This window comes from Callospermophilus lateralis, chromosome 5, assembly GCF_048772815.1.
Source record: "Callospermophilus lateralis isolate mCalLat2 chromosome 5, mCalLat2.hap1, whole genome shotgun sequence".
Lineage (NCBI taxonomy): Eukaryota > Metazoa > Chordata > Mammalia > Rodentia > Sciuridae > Callospermophilus > Callospermophilus lateralis.
This window is the reverse complement of record NC_135309.1, coordinates 119490088-119517528: the sequence shown is the minus strand read 5'-3', so window position 1 is coordinate 119517528 and position 27441 is coordinate 119490088.

The following is a 27441-nucleotide window of genomic DNA, read 5'->3' as shown; positions in this document are numbered from 1 at the left end:
TTTGTTTTTTAAGAAACAGCCAAACTGCTTTCCAGAGTGACTGCACATTTGACTTTCCCACTATGCATGGATGCCCTTGCCAGTACATGATGTTGTCACTACTTTAATTTAAGCAATATGATAGTTGCCTCTGGCTCTCTTTTGAAAGTATAAATATAGACAACAGTAGACACTTGCCTCCACTCAGGGATAGTATTGAAACCTTTAATTCAGGAACTTAACTTTTGCCATTAGTTTTTCCTAATCAGCAAAATTCAGAAAGTTGCGTGCCTAGATTATCAGAAAATTTTAAAAATTAAATAATAAATGTCCAATCATGTAATTCCCTTCACTAAAAAAAAGCTTCATGAACATAGTATTTCCTGTTCACCCCATTTAGTACTAATATTTGTTACTGTGATTCTCTTAAACAAGAAGTCTTGCCCATGCAGAGCTGTTTGCTCACCAACATATCAAATCCATTCAGAACTCATTGGTTATTTCCCAGCATTAACAGATATTCTACTATTTTACCACCAGTTATACTGCACTCTTGATGGTTACAGCTTGGTTCATTTCTAAAATTGTCTGAGCTTAGATTGCACTGACATTAAACCATATCACATAGGCCAAACAACTGTATCTTTTCACAGAGGGTGGGTACAGTAAAAGCCACCAGGCTTTCTTTCCTACTTTTCTAGAAGCTTCCTGTCTCCATGAGACTGATGACTTCTTTATCATCTGCTTGAAAAATCCCACACCATAGAAAAATATTTTCAATAGATAATTATTTGATAAATATTTACCTGGGGGAGGTAAATATTTATGTCTATGTGCTACAATCCTGGCTGAGCCTGGCAACTAAATTGATATTGAATAGATTAACAGGAGAAAAGCATATAAGTGTTATATGACATGGGAGCCCTCACAAGGCAACAAAGGCACAAAGAAAATGCTTTCATATTAGCTTGAACAAAGAGAGGCAATTGTGGAAAAGTAATTAAATTGTATGGGGATAAGATAAGAATTATTTTAATAAGGTCTGTTTACACAGTATTCTCTTAGCCAAGACTCTCCATCAAAGAATGTTTCCTTTGTCCTGGTACAAGGAAGGCATTTTCCTCATCAGTTTTATCTCTTTGTTAGGGGGAAAAAAAAAAAGGAGAAATTAGAATGCCCTTTTTGCATCTGCTGTTATCCAAGTACCTTAAGCTCAAAATAACCCTTATACCAAAAGTGGCATATTTTGCCACTTCACTACTAAATCTGAACACATGCATGCCTATGTCCCATCTACTTCACTCCTGTGACATGCCCAGCAGAAATGTACACATGTAAGCCAAAAAGATCTACAATGAATATGGTAATGGCATTATTTATAGAAGTTCCAAACTGAAAATACCTTAAATGTCCATCAACAGTATAATACATACGTAAACTGTCCTATGTCAAATGCAATAGAATATTTTAGAGTGGTGAACCAGGACTTACTGCTCTTTATAGAATAAGAAATACTATGGATACCTATCACAAACACAATGTTGAAAGTCAAAAAAGAATACACACTGAATGATTCCATTTATACCGAGTTCAAAAATTATTTAGAGGTAGTAAGTGGAAGGAGGTCAGAGGGGGATCACTAGGGGGCTGGTAATGTTCAATCTCTCGATCTGAAGAGAAGTTGTGTGGTTATGTTCACTATATGACAATTCATCATAGTGAACAATGATTTCTGTATTTTTTTGTAATTCTATTAAACCTAATATAGCAGTTTATATGGCTTTTAAAAGGATGAGAAAGATTTAAATGATGATAATTTTGATAATGGCAATCATGATAATGATGATGGAGTCAGTCCCTTCTCTGCCTCAGGTAACAGTCACCAACCCTCTTGCACAAAAGTTTAATCCTGCTTAGGGCATTAGGGTTCAGAAGACTGGTTTTAACAAAAAGTTCACCAGACAGGGTCTCTCACCCTATTCTAGTAGACTTGGATAGTTCTGCCCCTTTCTGACAATGACTAAGAGGTCACAATAGGGGTGTTGTTGGCACTACCTAGATAAGTAAATAGTCCTGTCCCGGGGAAAGTAGACTTTCCTGGGGTTTGATGAGGTTTCTGTCACTCTGAGAAGAGTCCATTCTGCAGACTCTCCAAGGAAAATATAGAGCCCCACAGGTGCATGTCACTCTAGGGAGGATATGCAGTAACCACACTCCTGGTGAATCTCCAAGCAGGTAGATACAATTAAGCTATCGAGAGGAGAATATATATTTTCCGTTAAATCTTGGTCTGATACTTTAATGCTTGAACTGCTTTGAAAAGGGTATTAATGATGCAGTTATAATGGCAATTCATTATATTTATTTAATTCAATTCAAACCTTTATGAAGTACCTTCTCTATGCCAGGCACTGTGTTAGATGTGGTAATGCAGTGGTAAGCAAGAAACACAAAGCCTCTGTCCTCAAATAGGGCCACAATTGAGCAAAAAATATAGACAAATAAAGCCAAGCAATTAAGTATGCAAATGGTAACATAAAAGTCTATAGCAGGAGTCAGGGAAGGCATCCAGGGCTTTCTGCCAACTGTAAAGAATGGTCTTGGCATCCCAGAGAAGTGGGAAGGAATACGAGGAAAGACCAGCCACAGGAGAACACAGAAGGGGGCAGCATGGGCAGCCCCTACAGGAGGACTAACAACCCTGGAAATCTGAGAATGGGACCATGGCAACAGACAGACCATGCCAGGTGACCCATGCAGGCAGGCATTCTGACAACTCTTTAGAAACATCAAGATTTATGCCATAAGGCAAAAACATACTTTGGATGACAGTATATATGGTATAACCATGTAATTTCTGGGACATCTGAGTCCTTGCTAGCCAGAAAATATGCAGGAATCTCCTGTACTGGCCTGATGAGCTGCACAGCCATCATAAGATTCACACACTTAGCATGATGGCTCTAGAGTGCAATATTCCCATCAGCACACTTGATGTGGAATCTCTCACTGGACTATAATTATATTTTATGTCCCATTAATAATAAAGATGAAATAATAGTTTGTTCTACTGTCACAGTGACTTAGGAAACATTTATTGCATTTCACTATGGCTTTGAACTCCTAAGCCTCCTGCCTTGGCCTCCCAGGCCACTGAGATTACAGTGTGCACCACTGAGCCCAGTGAGTACAAGACTTTTTAAAGGAATAGTCTTTCCACTAAGCCATTTCACTTGCTGCGTCTGCATAGCAGTCTTCCTCCAGAAGCTACCTTACTCCAAGAGCTACTGAATAGCTATAGGAATGCTACTCATGTTCCTTCTTTTTCCTGCTTCAAAACTCACTCTGAATCTCTAACAAGCATAAGGCATTGAGGTCCTTGCTTATTGATCTGTACATTGACACTAGTCTTTGGATACAAAAAAATAAAATGAAATCTTACCTAAACTATATTTGTTATGCTTGCTGTTAGTGTGCAAATTTAAAATAAATATTTCAGCAACTTTTAAGCATATTTTGTATAATGACAATGTCTGAGGTAGGAAAAGTTCTAAAAATCTAAGCTTAAGGCCAAGAAACACTTTGTAAAAATACAAGAAAAAATTGGCATCATCCAAAGGCTAATAAAGATACTAGCTATCTTTATAGCCATAGCCCACATAATTGTCCAAAACATATTCATTCAGATTAACAACAACGAAAATATTAAACAGTCAATCGGTGGCCATATATAGATACAATTCTGAGTCATTTAAACAAAAGAGCCCTCACACTGCTAAGATTTGTGATTCATGAGAGAGTCAGAATTCCATCAGAGAAAGGTAAAAATGCCTAACACAAGTCAAGGGGTAGCAGACACTGAGCTCAGAAATTATAACCCATGTTCTGTGTCATGGTAATCCAGGTCTAGAGCCCTGCTATTCTAGAGGCTTGTGCAAAGCTTAGTGTGACCTGCCCCAGAGAAGTTTGGCTATCAGGTCAGGGCAGTGAGCTGCATGGTCAAAAGGAAAGGATGACCTTCTCGGGGTTTCTTCATTATACTGAGCTCTCACCAACAGCCCACTCATCTCAACTCCTGTTCGGGTATGACTCGCTCTCCCCTCTGATTCACTCTGGGGCTCATCTTTAAAATACAGATACTAACCTGCTAAAACATCCCCAAGGCTAAAAGCTTAAAATATATGAAAGATGAATAAGTGCACCTGGGGCTCTGAGGACTAATGCCATACACTGTCATCGCTCCCCAACAAACATTATTTCGCCCACTCACTCGATGTACAATCTGTGGCCCGTTCACACTGCATATGGCTGTGGACAGAAAATCCCTCAGTTCAAAATGGGCACAGTGGGTCTGGAAGAGGCTTCTGCCACAGTGTTCTCTCCCTGAATTTAGCTTTGAACCTTGTCTCCAACATAAGGATGCTGAACAAGCCTACATGGAAGCTCCAAAGGTTGTGAATATGGGTTCTAACTCTTAAGTCAAGGCTGACTTTCTAGTGGCCTGAGCAAAAGCATTATTTAAAAATCCAAAGCATCAGCAGCATGGACTCTGTGCTCCCTTTAAAAATGGCAACATTTTCAACCCACCAGAGAGAGTTGATCAAATTATTGTATGTGCTTATACAAACATGGCATAATGAATCCCTCTATTATTTATAATTATAATGCACCAGTAAAAAAGTAAGTTTTTTAAAAGGAGAGATTATTTTAGATAAAAAGGACTTTCAGGGAAAGAGAGTCCCTCGATCTCTCCCAGGAAGGAGCCTTTCCAAGCAGTTGTAACTCCAGCCAGGAGTCCTATACATTCTTACCACAACCAGTGCTGCTCTTTCACCTGTGTGCTCTTCTCCTGGGCACTTTGAAGTTGAGGATGCTCTGCCCTGACTCTAGAAAGGTCTCATTAACAAAGGACAGTACTTAACTAATTATTACACTTGCTATTTCCTTTACTTTTTCCTGAGCAAATAATATTATTTTGGTAATTTATTCTATAAGACTAAAAGGAAACTGAAACACACTAACAGGAATGAAAAGAACAGAAACAGCGTGGTCTCTATTCTTAAAGAAGCTTCAGATGGAGCTATGGAGGGAAAGAACATAAAAATATGAATAATAGTACAAAACAGTCTGCAATTAATTTCTGAAATGAGCCAGTCAAACAAGTGCCACAGACACTAAGGTGGAAGATGTGCCTGTGGGGAGCGGTGCTGGTGACAGGGCCTTCAGGGGAGCTGGTGAAGAGTGGGGGTGGGGAAAGTCCTGACCTTCTCTGCAGTGGACTCTTTGTAAGTCTGCAGTCTTCTCTCAACCCTTAAAAATATATGAAATGAAATGCATTGGATTACAGAGGAAATCAATTACAGTCATTTCTGATATAATGTCTGCTTTGAAAACGTGAGTTTGCTCCAATGCAATTGATATATTTGAGAATAATTTGGACTGAACATGGACTTCATGTTTGTTCATGCAACATTCCATTACTAGAAACACTAGGTGAATGAAAACTAGGGCACCCTGTGAACCAGCCACATAGGAATACACATAATGTGCAATCATACTTCCAACTTCTACCTTCTCTACCAGATGCACTGTGAACTGTAACCATCTACACCTGCTGGTGACCCTTCCATCTGATGGCAAATAATCCCTGTGGATAAGAATGCAGAAATATGAACCATTTCCAACAACCTTCAGGTCTTTTCCTAACATGAGGTACCACATTTACTGTAGTAAGTATATATTTCTTAACCACTTAATATATAACTTTGTCTACCTGTGCTACCATCTTTATTAAATTCTTGTCTTTTTTCTAAATATATTTTAATGGTCAATGGACCTTTATTTTATTTATTTATATGTAGTGCTGAGGATCAAACCCAGTGCTTCACACATGCTAGGCAAGCACTCTAACACTGAGCTACAACCTCAGCCCAAATCCTTGTCTTTTTAGAATGTATAACTGACAAAGTTTTTGAGCACTATGCCCCCAACTCCATTTTCCCATGATTCCTGTGGTACTTAGTGTGTTATTTTTTTCCAGCCATGGATTTTTAGAAACTTAATGTTGCCCTATACAGAATGATTATATATTTAAATTATTTTTAAAACAAATTTGTGAAGTAATAACATATATGCTTAGTCATTCACAAAGTAAACAATAAGACCTCATAGCTGGAAATACAAACTATCATAATTTCCAAAGTGGTAAGCATAAATGACATATAGATACGTCTGTAACTATAATGTTACAAAAGAACAGTGTGATTACTATTGGTGACAGAAGCAGAAACTTCTAATACTCCTGTGGTTTTTTTCATCTGCAGTGAGGATTGGAGAAAAAAAAACACTGAATTTCAGTTAGACATTAACAATAATAGCAATACAATTTTCTCTCCTCCAGTTTCATTGATGTCCTGAATTCTATTCACCCTCTGGGTAAAGAACCCCTGTTGCAGACAGAGGAGAGCATGCAGAGCAAGTCCATGACAGAAAGTGAAGTGAGTAAGAGCATGATATGATGGGAATTGTTCAGCTGAATCTGATCATTTAGGACAGAGCGGGAGAGAAGGAAAAGAAGAGAACATATGGACATGAATGAATCAGTATCAAGGCCAGTTAAGATTTCCTCTTGGTTTTTACATTTTAAAGAGCATTACACCTCCAGGGTCCACTTTGGTCCTATTCACAGGGCTGAATACTGACTCGCTGACTCACACTCATACCAGCCAACACATGGCCTTTGTACCATAGGAGATTCAGTTACCCCCTTCCCAGTATATTGTGATTTGGATGTGCTCCCCAAGTTCATGTATTAGAAACTTGATTCCCAATGCAATCAGTGTCAGAATCTGGTCTTCTGAGAGGCAACTGGGTCATATGATAGAAACTCAATTGGATCAATGTCATTATCAAGGAGAGTTTGTTATCATGAGAACAGATTGTTATAAAAGTGAGTCCTCCCCCTTGTGTCTTCTCCAATGCACATGCTCACTTATTCTTTCACCTTCTATCATGTTGTGATGCAGTATGAAGGCCCTAGCCAGATGCTTCCACTCTGCCCTTGTCCTTCCCAACTTCCAGCACAGTGACCTAAATAAACTTTTCTTTATAAACTTCCTGGTCTCTGGTCTTCTGTTATAGCAACAGAAAACAAACTAAGTTCATATGAATTTGCCCATGTTCTCTTTCTTCCTGAAGTATGATACAATGCCAATATCACTCTGAATTTCTCTATTGCCTGAATGTCTTCCCAATTTTGTCTTCTTGAGAACTTGGTTATGTAAAATGTCCTGTATCTGTTATGAAAAGATACATTCTGATAGTTTACATTTAGTTTCAATTGATTAATAATGCGTTATTGGTAAGTACTTTGATCTGATAACAATGAATCCTAGCCTGGCTCCCAATAATTATTATCTTCAAATTTGAGAACAAATTTGATAACATTAACTTAACTTATTGGATTGTGGAAGGTGGGAGTAGAATAATTATTATAACTCACCTTGTAGACTTTAGTTCACCACAGGGATTCCAGTAGCCAGAGGGTAACTTCTATAAGCAACAAGATTTCTGATTCATCTCCTGCTCTGAATGTATTCCTACCTGTTTCACCATACAAGATACATCCTCTAGATACCCATTTGCTGTGTTCTTGATCTCCATCCCATGGCATATTTCCTATTTAGGAGAAGTATGGGCGCTGAGGCAGAGCTCTGGGGGTGGAGATGCACCCATGGTAGGAGCAAGGAAAGGACAGAAGGAGCACAGATGTGAGAGGCCACCACTCAGACCAAACATGCCCTGTTTCCAAGTAACTGTCCTGCCATGCTTTAAAACAGACAGGTAAGGTTCCTCTGTAGCGTATTCAAACCACGACCTCAGAAAAATGCTAAGGGGCTAATGGGGTATGAGAGCTCTGGAAAGAAGGAACTTGGTTCTCTTACAAACAAGAGATCCTTCCTGCTTTTGTTCCAGGTGATTCTGAGATTTCCAAATAAGCATAAAGGGAAAGAAGAGAATAATTGAGGTCTAGATTCCCTATCCCTGTTCATGTTAGAGATGTTTGGCTTTTGTCTGCTTTATATTATACATTCCACATAATTTTTAAAAGTCAAAAGTTTGAAAACAATTGGACACAATGACCTTCTACTCCAAGCCTCCTAGAGAAAGGCAGATCAAGACCTGCTCTAGGAGCATGAACAGAGCAGACAGACAGACACCCCTATGCAATGTGATGTGAGAAATAAAAGATGCCTACCCCAAATCATCTCCTTTCCATGCTCCTTGCAATTTTCATCTTCTTCATGCTGTCAAAGACAAAGCCAGACACCAGTTAAAGTGGTAAGGGCACTTAGTCAGTAATGGACTACCACAATAGGGAACGGGGTCAAGGGTGAAATTAATTGAACTTCAGTTTGTGCAGGTGTGACTGGGCGATTTAAAGGGAGCCTGAGAGAGTGAGGTGCCCAGGAGAGTTGGGGGAATGAAACCTCATAAAGGGTTGGTCAGCTCAGCTATGATAAGGCCGTGTGATGATGGATGTCCATGAGCTGGCAATTACGGCAGTTCAGAGTCTATTTATCCACAGTGGCCTTTCCCACCTTGAAGATTAAAATGATGGCTTTCAATTTCTTAGGAAAGATACTCTGAGTTTCAGGAGATACATATATATCTCAGAGGTTGCAGAGAAAATATTTGCATTTATCAGCTCTTTATAGTAAGTGTTCTAAGAAAGGGTGATCAGAAGCCTATCCTCAGGTACCAGCTGAACAAACAGTGATTTCTCCTGGCAGCCCTGGGTTTTCTTAGGTAAATTTATTAAGTGGGGTTGGGCCATCCTAGGGATGCATTCTTGAACTGCTAGAAACCGTGCTGGTGTTTCATTAAAGTTTTTTAATGTGTGGTAGGGAGATTCATTCATGTTCAGAATCTACTGTTTTTATAGGCTGAGTCGAAGCCTGGTTAAGAAGAGGACTCAGAGAAGCCAGGCTACAATATGGTCAGGAAGGGAATTTTTGTTAATACCCAGAAGTATTTGTAAATCATTAACTGATGACATTAACACATCAAATCATCCTAAACAATTATCCCTTTAGCATCAACCAGCTTGGCCACATGGGCACTGAGGCAGGAGAGCTCTGGGGCTCGAGATGCAAGGGCATCTTTACAGGGCAAGGAAAAGACAGAAGAAGCATAGATGTGAGGGACCACTACTCAGACCAAACATGTCCTGTTTCCAAGTAACTGTCCTGCCATGCTTTAAAACAGAAAAATAAGGTTCCTCTGTAGCATAAACAATGGACTTGCCAAAAGCCTTTTTAAAGGTTTATTCTTTTATGTTGAGTAAGAAGAACCTACTTGAAAGCTTCTATCTGGCTTTGCTTAGCAGCTCTCTATTCTAATAATGTAAAGATAAAATTGAGGCTGGTCCTTTTAATTACTACCAACTTGAATGTGGATAGTATTTTACTAATAAATGTGTTTTTGCTGCATGCCCATAGAAATTTTGAACTCATTTTTATTACCAGGAAAGGTTCATTTTCCTGTTGTAGAGTGCCTAATGGCTTCCTGAGTTGTACTCCTCCACAACGCAGCTTGGCAGCAAGATGTATTGATAGAATCTTACATTATTTTACAAACCGAAACACCAAGAACCTTGGGCTCCAGAGCAGCCTTGAATATTTACATAAAAGCAAGTAAATTTCTTATTTCATATAAAGACCTCCATTCCTCATTGTCTTTCACTTTGTCCCAAAGTATCTTAATGGTGAAATGCCACTACAGATGATCCATGACCTCTTCTTGCATAATCCTTCTCTTCATTTCCTCTCTGTCAATTTCATACTTAACTGCAATTATGACAGTTCCCACACTGATAATATCCATCCAAGGGAGGGTGGCCAGACAAAGCACAGGATTCCCAGTTAAACTGAATTCCATAAAAATGATGAATGACTTGTAGTATAAGTATGTATTGTTTTAATTCTGGCAACTCTTTTCCTAGGCAAAAATCTACCATCCAATCTTTTTCTCTTTCCAGATAAATAAAACATCGTTCTAGAAAGTTGTGGAACAATGCTAACTGCTCAAAATATAAATCATTAGATGAATGGCTTCTAGAAGCTAAGGTTATGTTGACTGCAAAGGGGTATGAAGAGATAATGATGATGATGATGATGATGATGATTAATTTTTTTGGTAGAAGGGATTGAACTCAAGGGCGCTCAAGCACTGAGCCATATCCCCAGCCCTATTTTGTATTTTATTTAGAGACAGGTTTTCACTGAGTTGCTTAGGGCCTCACTGTCGCTGAGACTGGCTTTGAACTCACAATCCTCCTGCTTTAGCCTCCCAAGCCACTGGGATCACAGGTGTGTACCACCATGCCTGGCTAAAGAGATTTTATCTTAATTGTGGTGGTATTTTATGATTACATGCATCTGCTGTAACTTATAGGACTCTATAATTAAAAAGGGGTAGATTTAATTATAAGTCATTACCACCTAAATAAATACAACTTCTAAAATTAGTCAATGAATATATACCACTCAATATCAGACAGATCTTACATGTTCCAGATATCATTCCTCTTTTGGCATCATCAAAGTAAATGCTCCACAGTAGCTATTTCTTTCTCTTTCATTTTTTTTTTCTAATCTCCTAAAACCTATAATTCCAACATTACATCCCTCTCTGCAAATAGGTTTATTCATTCATGCAAGAAGTGTATAATATTAACTAGGTCTGAAGACACATAGGTGAAAAGAGAGTTCCTACACATGACAGTCTCTCAATGGTTAGTGGACAAATAGACATGGATTTTTTTTTTTTTTAATGTATAACAGGTAAATACAAGATTCACTAAACAGAGAAAGAGCAAGCATTAAAGTCTCTTTAGTAACTCAAACAAAGTTCAAAATGCTTGCATTCATTCAGCCTTTGAAGTAGGGAGTTATGTTAAGTAAATAAAGGACATTGAGTAGCCAGGGAAAAGAAGCAAAAGATAAGCTGAGCAGGTGGGCTATACAAATGATGGAAGCCCTTGTCATTTAGGTGCTGTCACAATTCTGGCTTGTATAACAGAGATAAGTTCTGGTTAGTGGGAACAGAAAAGGCCAGCTCTGTTGGAAGGACACACTGGCTCATAGACTCAGTTGGAGTCTGCAGCTCCAAGCACAGAAAATGGGCAAACACTTCAGAGCAAGAATCACAACTACCATCCCATAGCAAGATTTACAACTAGGACTCTGCTGCTGCCAACACTGAAAACCAATGGACATCATCATGACACCCAGAGTGTATTCTAACAGCTTCGTGGGTCTTGACCCACTTGCTCCAGATACCAAATCCCAGAATGAGTAACGTGAGCACAGCCAACCTCGGGGGGCCGCCAGAGTGCAGAGAAGGCCATAGAAATAGAAAGCCCTGAACTTGAAGGGCAGCTGCCTCCAATATTATACTGCACAGGGAACTGCCCCAAATAGGAGAGAAGGTTGAATCTACACCTAATCTTCCTAGCATAGTTCATACCCAGGACCTCTGTCATCTTGGCACATCTGCTCTTTCTAACCCTGATCACCCACACTGGAAAGAAAATCTCTTCACCACTCTTTAGGTCTCATACTACCACGTTTGCAATTTGTCACACTTTAGACTGAGTGATATTCGTTCTTCCAACCGGGAAGGTGCTTTTTGAAGGTAGGTATTTCACGGTGGCCATGTGTCTTTTTATTCCCCCTGTACTCAGCACAGTGCCTTGCACAGACGCCTGACTACTGCACATCTGTGCTCTGCACGCCTGTGCTCTGAGGCAACTCACCACGTACAGTTGGAAATGTGCCGTTTTCATTTGGCAGGATCAAATCTCCATCAAATCAGACCTTTTAATTTCAGATCACAGAAGATTCCTGCCCTAAAGGCTACTGCCATGAACCAAACCTCAGTAGGGCAGATTATAAATCAGCCAAAACCACTGAAGATTGTATCAATGTGCGTGTGGCTTTGGAGCTGCCTCAGAACTGGCATGGAGCATGGCCCCAGCTGCCAGCAAGCTCTCTGAAGAAAGAAAAACAAGGATTCAGGCCCACAGTGTGATGTTCAGGGAATCCCTGATTACACAGCCTTTTTTGACATTGCATAAAGTAAACAAAAGAAAGTGCCTGTGAATTATCAAGCCTTTGACAAAGAAATAAAAGGACCTGTAGAGCATTCTATTACTCTTTCTTCTTATCTTGGGAAAAGAAATAATGTATTTCACTTGGCTCAGAAAAAAAAAAAAAAAAAAAGAATTGCATTGGTGGAATGGAGAGTCTTGTCTGCCCCCAATTGAACACAGAAATATTTAAAGATTGTACAGGGGAATTTTATCTCAGGCCTTGATGATATCCTGGTACAACGGTTCCCCTTTCAGCCATGACTGGCATGTGGTGACACTCCAATCACCCCACCTCACCAGGAACTCCAAATGACCTCTTCCCTGGTGGGGTCAGTGAAGAACAATAGGACAGAACTGGGCCCTGCTATGCCCCTTCATGAAGTTGTGACATCATTTTGAACCAGACATGAGTCTCTAAGACCCATTTGCAGTCAAGTCTAGATTCTGACCAAATAAAGATTTTAGATTAAGGTGGCTATTTAAGTGGAGCTTTATGAATATTCCAGGTAAGAGGGAGGGATAATGAAAAGTTACAGAGTACCGAGCAGAGTTATGATTCAATGAGGATGACAAACAATAATAGTAATAAGGTTTTTCAAGGACATTGAACCTCAGAAAGCGATATCATTATCAGTTCTATATGTAATAGAAAGAAGAAAGAATATTTTTCTAGTGTTAAGCTTTAATAAGTTTTTATTCTGCACTTCTGTAACCACCTCGTTAGGAAATAAATGTCAGAGTATTTTCTAGAGAACAGTCTTATTTTCATAAGTACACCAAAAAGAATAGTGCTGACTGAAAGTAGTCAGACTCGAAAGCCAAGGGAAGTCAACTGCCCTTTCATTATGAGTGAGCATCTAGTGCGCCAAAGCAATATCTGTTACTGCTCTAAACGGGAAATGATGTTTGTTTGTTTTTCCTGTTGAAGTCATGCTTATGCTTCAAACAATACAAAACTGTGGAGCCACAAATGACACTGAGCCCCTATCCCATTACAGGAGAGTAAACTGGATTTCAAATAGTCAAGTGACCAACCTGGGGGCATGTAGTAAGCCCACCCAGCAGGCATCCAGGCCTCCTGTCTCTGGCCCTGTCCCTTTCCTGCTCTTCTCCTGACTCCCATCCATGCCACACTGACTGTGGTTACCCCCCTCTCCCAGAAGAGATCATAGTCGATTCACAGGAGTCTTTATGCAGAGCCTGAGAGCAGGTCACAGTGATCAGTTTATGCTGAGCCGGAAGTGCAAGGAGGACTCATGGTCATAGTGATTCTCTCTGGCTTGAGGTTCTCACACATACTTCCATACTTCTTTCCTTCCACACAGGGTCAAAACTCTTGAAAAATTCTTAGAAGAACAAAAAACCAAGGCCATTTAAGGACTCAAAATACACACTCAGTGCCTTCAGTTCACATCACCTTGTTAATACTTAAAACTAAAAATCCCTACACCAAGCATTCACCAAACATAGGCAATTGTGTGGCTATTGCTTTGCCTTTAAAAGAGTACCATTCGTGAATCATTTGCAAAAGCCAGGCCGAAACTAACCTGAAAGAACCAGATCAGGATGTACAAAAACTCAGAACTATGCATCAGCTTGAAAACACAGTAAATATGGTACCCTGAAGTTAATTTGTCAATCAAACACAGACCCAACAACCTTTTACTCCACCAATGTCTGATCAACATGAATTTAAGGACAAGGAAGAGTAACAAGCAGCCCACCATGAATCCTACAGATCCAGCTTCTCTCCTTTGGTGCCAGTTTTTCTTATTCTAAGACACAAAACCAATGTAAGCAATGCATTTTCAACAAATAGAAGATGTTTTCTTCCTTGAAACAAGTAAAGATCTAAAGTGCTTGTGAATGCCATGGGACTTCTTCATGGAAAGCAGAGAAAATAAGTGAGACTTGGTACTTGGAGGGTAGTCTCCTTCATAATCAAGATTCACTTCTTTTCCTAGATGTCATTTTCTCAGCTATAAAATGGAAGGCTGAACTAAATGCCCTTTAAAATCACTTCATGCTTTGACATTTAGTAATCTACAATTATAAGGTATTCATACACTTTTGCATGTTCTTCTATCCTTCTCTATGCTTTATTATTTAGCAGCCACAATAAAATATTATCATTACTGTATAGTGGATAAGAGTGTGAGCTCTGAGTCTGGCAGCATGGTTATGTGACCTTAGAGAAGATTAACAGCCTCTGAGTCTCAGTTTCTTACTCTTTAAAATGAGGCCCTTGTCTGAGGTTTTTTCCTAAGTCCCAGATTTGTTCACTTTGAATGAAAAAAAGGAATCCAAAATGCTGGGAGCAACAACTGACCTGGAGAAAACACTCCAAAAGCCTATTTGCTATTATCTTTTGTTATTGCTTACTTGAGACTTTGTCTTAGACATGAAGACACAGCATTAGAGAAAAGCAGAAAATCCTTAATTCCTTGAGGTCAATAAATGTTCTCCCTGAGAATGAATGTAATTGGAAAGCCAATAGAACAAAAAACTAATACTACTTTAAAACTTAGAAAAACTACTATTTTTCATACTGATAAAAATGTCTCAGGAAAGAAATTCTCAGGACTTAACAGAGTACTTCAATAAACCATTTGCTCTCAAAAAGTGAGCAATTCAGGAGGTCATTTTGGTAAAGCCTTGAGAGTTGGGCTTCTCTGGACAGGATTTTAATTTTCTCTCTTTGCCTATGTCCTTCCGGGTGGGTCTGTTAAGGCATCTTGTCAAGCTGCTCATTCTCTTAGAGTAGCTAATTTTAATGTCAAGCTATGGCTAAGACAGATTGAATATGTACTCTTTGAGCTTTGTAGGACCCAGCTAACCACAAGCCTAAGTCAACTAGAATATATGAGGAAATTGTTAATTTTTGAATCATTCATTCTCAAGGTAATGTGCAAGGGTCTCATTCCATAGGGTTGTAAATGTTAATCATGCTCTCCAAATGGCATGAATTCTTTGGAACTTGTCATGGCTCACATCTAATCATCAATAAACTAAAGTCTTCTACTCTATTTGGCACAGGGCAGATGGAAACACCCTAGTCAAACACTGGAAGGATAAAATGACTCACACGGAACATAGTAGAGCCCAGAAAAGAAGAGGCTACTATCACCAAAAAAGTAGTCATCCCATGTCCATGATTTTGCTTTCCACAGCTTCAAATACCTGAGGTGAACAATACATCATGATGCCTATACCATTTGCCTAAATTTAGCTTATTGAGCAGGCACCATATCATCTCCTATTGTCATAAGAAGGGCAAGTATAGGACAGTACAATATTTTGAAAGAGAGTGAGAACACATCCACATGACTTTCTTTCCAGTATATTTTATAAATGTTCTGCTTCATTTTGAGTGGTTGCTGTTAATCTCTTACTGTGCCTAATTTATAAATTAAATTCTGTCATAGGTATATATATATAGAGAGAAAAAAATAGTCTATATGGAGTTTAACACTATGAGCTGTTTCCAGCAATCACTGACGGTCTTGAAATGCATTCCCTGCAGATAAGGGGGCATACTGCTGTGTCCTGGCACCCAATGTGTGAAGTATACTCACAAAGAGACGTTGCTACTCTGCAAATGGCACTGATGATGATGATGACACAACAACCACAATGACAGTAATGTACACTTCACGCCTATTTACCAGGCACTGCACTAAATCCTCTAGACATAATTCCTCATGCATCCTCATAAAACTCTGGGGACTGGTTGGGGCTGTTGCCTGTCTCAGGCCCATTCATCACCTTTCCCCTTTCTGTTCCCCTTTCAGCCAGCTTCTGGCTGTGTCTGGCTACAAGACAGGAGGGGGGAGACTGGAAAAGCCAAAGCTTCTCTCCATTCTTTGCACCTTGAGCAGAATCTCAAAAACAAATGGATCTCTCCTATGCCTCCTCCAATTCCATGCTAATTATGGCTTCCTCTAAGTGACCTTAGCCCCTGGATCACAGTAACTTTGTCTCCAACATATTGTTCCTTCAAATTAGGATTAGTAGGTGTGTCTTGCTATTACTGATAGTTGGCTTTTTTTTTTTTTGCAGTGACCCCATTAGGCTTCTCAGCTCTTCCTACCTGCATAATGAATTAAATCCCTTTGATTCAAATACTTAAGATGATTTATGTTTTTTCTTTTGGACTGTTAACATTCTCATTTTACAGATGAAAAAAAAATTGAGAGGTGGTTTATCCAAAATTACAAAGCAATAAACTGTCAAATTTGGGCCCAATAATTTTGAACCATATTCTTGGACACTGCCTTATATTTTTTCTTCTTAATGAGATGACATAAAAACATAAAGGTTAGAAACATATCAAGGGACTTCTAGATACCCCCTACTTCATGAACAATGAATCCTCATACACCTATTATCTTGTTGCCAGTTTTACTTTCAGAGGCATGACCAAAGGTCTTTTCTGGACTGTGAGCTTTGCTGGGGGAATCTAAGTTCATACTTACACCAATAACAATAAAACTCTGCATTCATTAGTTCGGGTTCTTGACTTTTTCCAGGAAACTTAAATTTAATGTTACAAAGTGAATATATAGATCATGAACTTCCTTAACTAAGTACCAGTCTCTTATAATGCTGAAGGTTGTATCCATAGCTTATTGGGTAAAGGTATTTGTGAGGCTACACTGAAGAATCCATAAGTCCTTCTGATTCCTACTAAGTGCTCACTAGATAGACAATGTTCCTACACTCAGTACCATGAACTATCCAAATGAATCAAAGAACTTCATGCAAGAGTTGCTTCAATATTCACCAGCTACCTCAGTCTTAAAAGAAAGCAACAAAAGGGATACATAGTACATCAGAGACAAATCGCTGAAGCACGCACACGGGCATCTACTGAAGTTTAGTTGATCTTAAGCTCCATCCAAAGATTTCCTATAAAAGAGGAGCTGTTTATGCAAGTTAAAAAAAAAAATTGTGTGTGTTGATGTGAAATCTTCTGTAGATTGACATGATTCCCACCAAATTTTTACATAGTGCTTTCACTGTATTAACTTGCTGATTTAAAATAAATTCCATTGATTTTCTTATTTCTAAACTGGTATAGGCATATTTTAAAATATATATACATGTATATATATATGTACATACATATATATACGTATATATATGTGTATACATATGTACATATATATATATATATATATATATATATATATATATGAGTTTAAAGAAAAAAATAGCAATGATCATGGAAATCTCAAAGATAACCTTTACTAATACTTAACTTTTTTGTTTCCTTACAGTCTTTTTTATAAATTCCTTTTATTTTATGTTATTTTTTTACAAAATTGAGATTATATTAAGTGTAGTTTGTGGCCCTACTTTTTTCAAAAATTAACATTAAGCCTTTTCATTATTTAATTAATTTTAAATATGTAAAAATTTTAAATAGTTGCATTAAACTACAGCAAATGAACCTTCCACTAATTAACTTGTGCTTCTATATAAATATTAGATGATATTCAGCTTTTTAAGTTTTGAGCAGTATTTCTGAGAGAGTACTGTTAACAAAAAGCATTGAATTTCAGATTTTCCTTAGGCTATAATTCTAAGATATAGAATTGCAGTTCTAAAACTGCAATTATTGGGTCAGGGAGTAAATATGTCCAAATGCTTGAGACATGTTCCAAATTGTTTCCAAGAATAATCCAAATTTCCATTTAAATAACAAAATCACTTAAGTACTTTTGAAATCTATCCATAACCTCTTATTTTCCTTTAACAAATCAAATTTATATTCACTGAGTTAAAAAAAAAAAGCTAACAGATCAATTAAGAACTTTAAATTTATGAGTATTGTTTTCTTCCACTTTTCATCATCTTCTGGTCTGTAAAATCTTACAGGAACAAAAAAATGAAGGATGTTCAGGCAAAACACGGTGTGTTTTATGATGGATTTTGATTTGCTAGAATGTTTCCTCTTTCGCACAGTATTGTGGTAATGATGAGTCACTTCTTGTATTTGTCTTATTCTCACTGCCCTTCCTAAGGGAAAATCATCCAGCATGTCCTCCCTGGTACTGAGTGGCTCTGAGAGTTCAGAGTAGGTGAGATGATATGGGTTCCGCTTATGACATCCTAACACCAACTGAAGGAAGAAATCTGTTGACATTCAGAAAGCAATAGGCAGAAAGGATAGCCTCAATTTTCTTTCTATATTCATCTTGCAGGATTTTAGAAAAAGTATTCATATGCTGTTCCCTGATATCCCAAATTACCATTATTTACCACCTCTTGTAAAAATGACAAGAAAATTTGTTCAGTCTATTTCCGCTGGTTTTCAATCCATAGCAAATTGCCATCCGAATGAATATTCACAGCTCTGCCCTATCCACTGGGCAGTAGTTCTAACTCATGGGGGACATTAAGCAACACTCACTAGGCAGGAATCAGGATGTATATTTCCTGGCCCAAGCTCTGCCACTAATTATGCAATCTAAGCTGCTCCTAGAATCCCAGGGGCTCAGTTTTTATATCTACAAAATAGGGTCTGAAGTAAAGGAGACAAACATTCTCATATTTCATAATTTTGATTTGAGTTCTTAATAAGCATTCCTTTTCTGAGTGATAATTAAGCATCCTTCCCACCTATTTATGTCCTAGTTCCCCTTATCAATAAAAGTTCAATAATGGCTGGGCATCATGGTGCACACCTTTAATCCCAGTGGCTCAGGAGCCTGAGGAAGGAGGATCTCAAGTTCAAAGCCAGCCTCAGCAACAGCAAAGTGCTAAGCAACTCAGATCACATGGACATTTGTAGGAAATAAAGAGATTTGCTTTTAATCTAACAACAATAAAAAGCTATGGAAGGTTTTAAGCAGAAGGCTGACATGATCTGATTTATATCTTAAAAGATCACTTTGGTTGTATGTAGAGAATGGACTGTGTATTGTTTTTTCAGCCATACTAAAAAGAACTCCTATTTTCCCACAAAAACACCAAAAATATTTGTTCTGGAGAAAAACAACAAAAAGACAGGTTAAAATATTTGAAAATATTCTAATGCAGAAATGACTTAGAAAAAAAGGGAAATACTCAGACACTCAAGTCAGTGAAAAAGCATCATTCCAGGGCACTAAGTACACTACTAGGGTCAGCTTCTAGCATGTAGCTATGGTGTATCTCTGATGACCTAGAACTTCAGCTTGTTACAGAAGAGGTTTGGTGAATATGTATGTGTAGTTCCACAAACTTAAAAGTTCCTCCCTCCCTCCCTCTCTCTCTCTCTCTCTCTCTCTCTTTCTCTCTCTCTCTCTCTCTCTCACACACACACACACATACACACCCCACATGAGAAATTGTCTTTTCACTAATATGATTTATGGAACTCAAGAATTAACCAAACCCACAGCATAATTCTGTGAGGAAAAAGTGAAACAGAAGGAAGAAGACAAAAAGCAGTCGTGATTCCAGGTTTGCAGTTGGTGTTAGTGGGAATGCAGGGTGACTTGAGACCTCCCCAAAATGTAACCTGCACCTGAAACTCCCTCCTCAGTTGTTTTCTGTGGGGTTTGAAGCAATCATAATCAGCCCAAGAAAATTAAAGCCTACTTTCAAAATAAGTGGGCACCCACACTAACATCCACCTACTTTGAAGATCTATGTGCCTGTTTGACCCACAAGGTATACAATAAACACTCAAGTACCTTTAATTTAACTTGTCTCAGTAAAATCTCAGAAGTGTTGGTATTGTCCTTGCCATCAGGATCAATGTAAGGCAGGTTAGTTTAATATGTCCACCCTCCAGCCAAATATTTTTCGGTTAGCAAACAAGAAACTGAGTAGTAAAACTCTGAAACGATTCTTAGGATCACTTTCTGTTTCCACTATCTCTGTTTTTCCATTGCTTCCCAACTTCTCATGTGATGCCTCAAAGAGAAAAAGCCAGTGTAGTATAAGGAAACTTGGATGTGTTCCCTGCAAAGTAATATTAAATAAACTATTCCTTTGAACTTCTAAATCTACCTCTGGGAATTCAAAGGTAGAACTGTGTAAAGTTCTTAAATATAGAAATGGTCTGCACAAAAGTATTACACAGCATTAATTAGTATTAATAGAATAAAAAAAAATGTTCTGATATAATCAAGTGAACTATAATATTCATTGATGGAATAGTAACAATATATTAGAGATGAAAATTCTTATAAAATTATGTTAAGTCCAATTTCTCAAATTCAATTGCTAATATGATGACCTTAATGGAACTCTAGGGTATTTATTCCTTTTTCTCATCTTTTCCCTATATTACAAAAATTTGTTAAGAATTTTACATTATTTTTATAACTGTATACATATTATAAAGAAAAAAATAAATCTTCCAAAAAGATCTATGTTTAAAAGGATTAACCCCTAGGGTGACGCTATTGAGAGGTGGTGGGAACCTTTGGAAGGTGAGGCCTAGCAGAAGGTCTGATGTCATTGTGGGTGTGCCCTGGAAAGGGATTGTGGGATCTCGGCCCCCTCCTCCTTCTCTTCTGCTTGCTAGTCACAAGGTGAACAGTACTGCTCCAAGGTGCTCCTGCCATAATGTGCTAACTCACACAGGCCCAAAACAATGGCACCAACCAATCAAGGACTAAAGTCTCCAAAACTATGAGCCAAAGTCAGGTGATTGTCTTAGGTATTTTTGTCATTGGTTGAAAGCCAACCAATACAAATAGAAAATGTAACTTCTAACCTCAATGCCCTAACATTAGATAAGAAATAGAATCCCGTACACAACTATTCTCAAAATAGAATCTGTAATTCCAATTTGCTAAGATTCAAGTAGGTGACTATTAGAGAAAGTATGCTAATGACTTTAATGTTAATTCAAGAAGTATTAATGACCATATAGATATAAAAAAATCTTCAAGAGAACACTTTCCCAAAATGTATGCAAACTTTTAAATGAAAACCTAATACAATAAAGTAAATTTGGAATCAAATAGGTAAGTAGGATAGAGAGTTCAGCATAACACAATAGGAAAATATTGAAATTTATTAGGATATAGCAATGCTAAATGCCAGTGGTGACACCAAGTAAAATACACATTGTTATTTTTTTTCATGGGCAGACTATAGTTAATACCTTACCCCAGGGACTTCAAGTACTAGAAAAATAACCTTAAACTGAAAGAACATCTCTATGGATATTTTTAGATCAACAAAATATATCAAAGAAAAACAAAAACTCAAAGAACACAAATGAAACTGATATAATTTCATTTTAACACATAATTAAAAGGTTGAGACTCTCCAAGGTATAATGAATAAAATCAGATCTTACAATTATAGATCTTTGTATCTAAAAAAAAAATCAAATAGTGATAGCACATATTTCTCAAGATAGCAAATACTTTATATTTTTCTGTATTTCTACTTGCACCATTCAGCAGTAGAGCACATTTAAAGATCAGAATCATGCCATTTTAAACTGTTGACATTTACTATCCAAGGTAGAGCTAAAAGATTTCATTTCAAGTCAAAGTCCATGAATTCAATACCGATCCAATTGCTTACTTGAGCTAAAGCTAAGAGGGCTTTTCTGAAAGTTATAAATGGGATCCCCAAATAAAAGCTTCAGGTGATGAAAATGCTGTTTCTTCAAATCATCTGTCCAACATCATTAATGGATCATGATGTCTTTTTATAAATAAGAGGTGTCTGAATCCTAACACTTTTTGAGGACTTTCTCTTCATCTTTTGTACATTAAAAATAAAGGGATTTCCAAGTGAATTATTAAGGGTTGCAAAAATATGCATGCATGAAATCAACATATGTGTATCAGCATATGTACTGATGATAGTGCTTGGGGAAGCAGTTGTGTGCATCTCCTATTTTTTAAGAAAGCCCAATACCCACTTCATGAATTAAGCTAACTAAGTCAATGAACAGATTGCCAAGCAGTTGAAATATAGTCCTAGGCTATGAACCACTCGAATAAGCTCTTAGGTAGGTTATAGAGTCATTCCTGAAGGTTGTAGGAAAGGATTTCAAACAATACCATCTGCTAGAACCACCACCCTGAAAATATTACCCTAGCCAATTATCACTTTAGAACACCACAGGAGTTCACTCCACCTGTGTTGGAACAACTTGGCTGCAATCCATAGTCACATCCTGGCTCTAGCTTTATAAATGTGGCTTCCATAGGAGCCTATGCATTTGGAGTCTTGAGATAACAGATACTCCCAGCTATGTGTCATCTCCTGGCAGATAACACTGGTCAGCCACGTGTTGGATAAGGCTTCAAGTTTTCCTTGTCAGACTCTTTCCTTCTAGAACCCCAGATTTCACCTATATCCTCTCTCCCGTCTTCAGATTAGGAGTCCTCTATATGTGCCTCCCACTCAAATAGCAACTGAAGTAGGCCAAGAACCTCCCATGAACTTGTTACCTCCTGAGTCATTTATGGCAAGGGTCACAAGTAGAAATGCATACAGGTGCCAGGAAGATTACATAAATGAGTTAAAATAAGACCAGATCAAGAAATGTGTAAACCATCAGGAGCCTGCAAATGCATCCCACATCCAAAGTGGACAGCTTAGCCCTAGAAGTTGTCAACATATATCATTGCAGGTCTGGTGGCCAAATGGTCTAAATGTTCGAATATAAATATATATATATATATATATATATATATATATATATATATATATAATTTTTTAGTGGCTCATTTTTTCTTGAAACTGTTTGGGCCAAATAAAACATCATAATTTAGACTTTTTTTTTTTGGTAGTCAAAGCCTTCATTCAAGTTTGAATGACTCTAAAATCACCTTAATACACTTACATGTGACCAGGATTTTGAAATATGCTGTTTAGAGCAAACAGAATCTTCCAGGAGCTTCAGCAGGTGTAAGCATTTGTCTGAGGGCATTAGTCATACAAGGTTCACAGGCTGTGAGCCAATGAAGTCCAGCTTCCACCTGCTTTTGTTTCAATCAACTAAACCCTACAACAGGCAGATAAAAGGGTCTCAGTTGTCATTGCCAACCTTACACAGCTGAGTATGTACACAGCCATTTTTGGCACTATGCTCTGGAGACCACCCTAGCTTCCCAGATCACCCAGAAGTAAATATAAGAAACTCCATTTGTAGTGGTAGAGAAGGGGGCTTCTGAACAAGGTCAATAAACCACCATCAACAATAGTACAAGCAATTCTATCCAGTTTGGCCTTAAGGCAGGGATCATGAGTAGCCTGCTGAATATCCATTCCCTGCTTCTTCCTTAGTAACCGAACCCCCCAACTTTTGGCTAGGCAAACTGCTGCTTGGCAAGACAGATTAAATTTCTCAGCCTCCCTTGCAGCTAAGTGAGGCCATGTGACTAAATTCTAGTCAATGAGACATAGGAGAAATGATTGTCTGGACTTCTGGAGGAGAAAAGTCTTTCTGTCCTTCTACTGACTGGAAAATAGAGGTGACACCTGTAACTCCAGCAACTGTCTTTTTTTTTCCTTTCCCTTGAGAAGGGGTCTGACTATATTTCTCAGGCTTGGCCTTGAACTCCTATGGTCTGTCATTCTCCTGCCTCAGTCTCCTGAGTAGTTGAAGCACACTTCACCATGCCCAGCCACCATCTCTCTTGAATCATGATCTAAGTCTGGAAGCTACATGCTTAGAAAATGAATAAGAGAAGTAGAAGAAAACTGGGTCCATGTTGTCCTTGCAGAATTGCCAAGCCAGCTCCATATTGCATCTTTTCAGACTTCTTTTAACATGATAGATAAAATCTTTGAGTATGTAAGCCACGATTTGGCTACATGGCTGAATGTAACTGTGAAGCAATCTAGTTTCTCACCTTGCCTGAGCCATCTTTCCTTCACCTAATCCCTTTATCCCTCTTAAACTCCTATTGTAAACTAAACTCTCATAAGCTCAAAATTTTTCTATCACTCTTCCACCTTAATCAATACATGCCGTTTTCCTTGATGATACAAATTTGCTCCCAAGGCAAGGTCGTGAGCTTCCTCTTTGCCTGCCTGTTCGGCTTAGCAAGGCTCTCAGTTACTTGACAGGCTGCCTTTCTTTCTTCTCTCTGGAGACTAAGCGGAATGTGCAGGCCCTCAGGTATGAAAATGATGCTCTGACCTATCATTACTAAAGCATTTTGAAAAAGTATTTTTTGGCACCTTTCTCCCACTCTCTTTTCTCAAAGGCAGGCAATGTGACTAGGCAGAGCAGAGTGAAGATTGATGCCACAAAAGTGTTAAACTAAACGGTTCACCTGGTGATAGGAACCACGGCCTTGGCCTCTAATTAGCCCTGTGCTTTAACCCACAGAAGTAAGTAGCCTTAGATGTACTAGAATATTGGCACTTTCAATCTCTAGTTTGAATGACAGGACCCTGAAGGCAAAACAGTTCCTGTGGAGAGTCTGTATTACTGCTTTTTATAGTTCAAACAACTAAATTTTGTCAGGTTTCAAAGTATACTTCAAGAAACACTTTATAAGTAAAGTTAATGGACCTAGGGATATCACTAGCATAATTCATTAATTAGAGGAAAAGAATGGGGTATGAGTAGATATTTTGAAATGCACTTGGAAAAGACTCATTTATAATATCTGAGATTATTTCTAGTAGTGCTTTCACAGCTTTCCATAAAATAATATAAAGCTCAATGATTTCAACTTGGAACATTTTGGAGAAAGTACATGACCCAATAGTCTATTGGTCATGGTTCAATTAAAGAGAACAGCATCTACTCTAGCTATTCTAAAGAAGAAAAACATTTTATACAGATAAATGGCTTTATATTGGGGAGGATTGAAGAAATACATCTAACTAAATGGAGCCTTCAGAAATAACTCTCAAGCTGGACCACAGAACAAGGCCACCACAGGAACTGCTACCTCTTCAAGGATCAAGAAGCTGCCTACCATTTTGGGATGCTGCCAGTACCATAACCACAGGGCTTCGTCACAATGAGGAAGCAAAGACCAACAGGAAGGCAGCTGGATTATGTAGCCACTAAGATCCAGGGACCACCCAGTCAGGAAGGTGCTGAACTTGCTGTTACTGCTGCCAGCTTCCAAGTCATATGGCTGCTGCTGTGCTGTCACCAGCATAACTGGTAGTCCACGCCCTGGCTCTCAACTGTCACACAGTTACTGACTAGATCCTTGGACTGGTGCCAATGATGAGAGCAAAGCAAGGAAACATCACGCCATTGCATAGTTGAAGTAGCAGCAAAAATTAGTCTCTGCTTTGCTTCCACCTACTGAATAAATAAATGCATAAATTGCTTATTGTTTCAATAGGGGTCCCAGTGAGCAGAATTTTCCCAATAGACTGGGACTTGAATTGTGTTTTCTGCCTTGTCTCCAGGGAAGTCCAAGAGATATTTCCAGTTTTGTAGGTACACTAGCGGGAAATTAGAGTGAATTCTGCAAGACAATCTATGCCATACCACTGAATAAGTTTACTTTAAATGTCATATTAATAAGTGTATACCAATACACCAATATATGCATAACACGTGTACACCTAGACCAGGCAACCAATAGCATTTACAGAGAAATTTATTGGGCCAGGATCTTCAATTTTCAATTCCTAGAGTATTAAATATATAAATCATTCTTTTTTTCTTTTTTGTTATGGCACCATTCACTGGACCAGATAAAAGCAGCTAATACTTACTAATGAGAAGGATGATCTCGGTAAGTATTCTGGAAAGCTCTATAAATGATACATACTCTCCCAAGAATCTTAATAACTAAGAAGAAAATGTAATGCAAATGTGAATATCTATGTACTAAGTTATAGAAATATAAAAAAGAAGTTCCAAACCAAATCCTGAAATTATAAGTACTTTAGAGAAAATAATTCAGAAAGAAAATAGGGGAAAGTAGATATTCTTAAATCAGCAACCTCAACCCCCCTCCAGTTGACTGTAAAAAAACACTATCTAAATAGCACTGGCCACATTTATTCCAAACATAACAATAATACGAAGTAAACATGCAAGGAGCAAAGTGCATTATAGAAAATGCCAAGGCACACTATTAAACACTGTGAACTGGTTTTCAGACCAATGCTGAGATGTCATATGTCATTGAATAAATATTCCAGGGCACTCATTTTATTCTGTTGGACACTGCAATAAATATGCCCTATACTAAATCACTGAGAAAAACAGGAGTTTGACAACTAATTAGTCTGTTGGTTGAGCAGAACCCACTCTTCTATATACCCAGTTTTGGAGTAAATCATGCAGACAAGGCAGTACTGGTGATAAGAACTATAAATTGTGATTACTATTCCCATAGAAAACTAATTAACACTGATACATGGATGCTAATTCATCATAAGGAGTTGGGGAAGAATAGAGGTATTTTGGACTAGACAGAGGGGAGTGAGAGGGAGGGGAATGGAGTAGAAATGACAGTAGAATGAATCAGACATTATTACCTATGTACATATGATTACATGACCTGTGTAACTCTACACCATGTACAACCACACAAATGAGAAGTTGTACTCCATTATGTATGATGTGTCAAAATACATTCTACTGTAATGTAAAACTAATTAGAACAAATAAAAAATATATTTAATAAAATAGCCATTCTAACTGAGGTGAGATAGTATCTCATTGTAGTTTTGATTTGTATTTCCCTGATGGCTAAGGATTCATTATTTATTGGTTATTTGTATTTCTTCTTTTGAGAAGTGTGTATTCAGATCACATACCCATTTTTAATTGGATTACTTGCGAGGATTTTTCCTGTTAAGATTTTTGAGTTCCCTACATATTCTAGGAATTAACCCTCTCTCAGATAAATAGTAGGCAAATGTTTTCTCCCATTCTGTAGGATGTCTCTTCACTCTGTTGATTATTTCTTTTGCTATGCAGAAGTGTTTTTAGTTTTGATATAATTCCATTTATTTATCTATTTTGCTTTTTTTCCCGTGTGTTTGAAATCCTATCCAGAAAATCATAGCTTGTGCTAATGTCTTGAAGTGTTTGTATACTCTATGTTTTCATATGATAGTTTCAGAATTTAAGGTCATAAATTTAGGTCTTTGATTCATTTTGAGTTGACTTTTGTACATAGAAAGAGACAGAGATCTAGTTTCAATTTTCTGCATGTGAATATTTAGTTTTCATAGCACCATTATTGAAGAATCTGCTCCTCTCCAATATATGTTTTTGGAAACTTTGTTGAGAATCAGTTGACTGAAGATGCTTAGGTTTATTTCTGGGATCTCTATTATATTCCACTAGTTTGTCTATTTTTAGGCCAATATCATGCCATTTTGGTTACTATGGTTATGAAGCATGT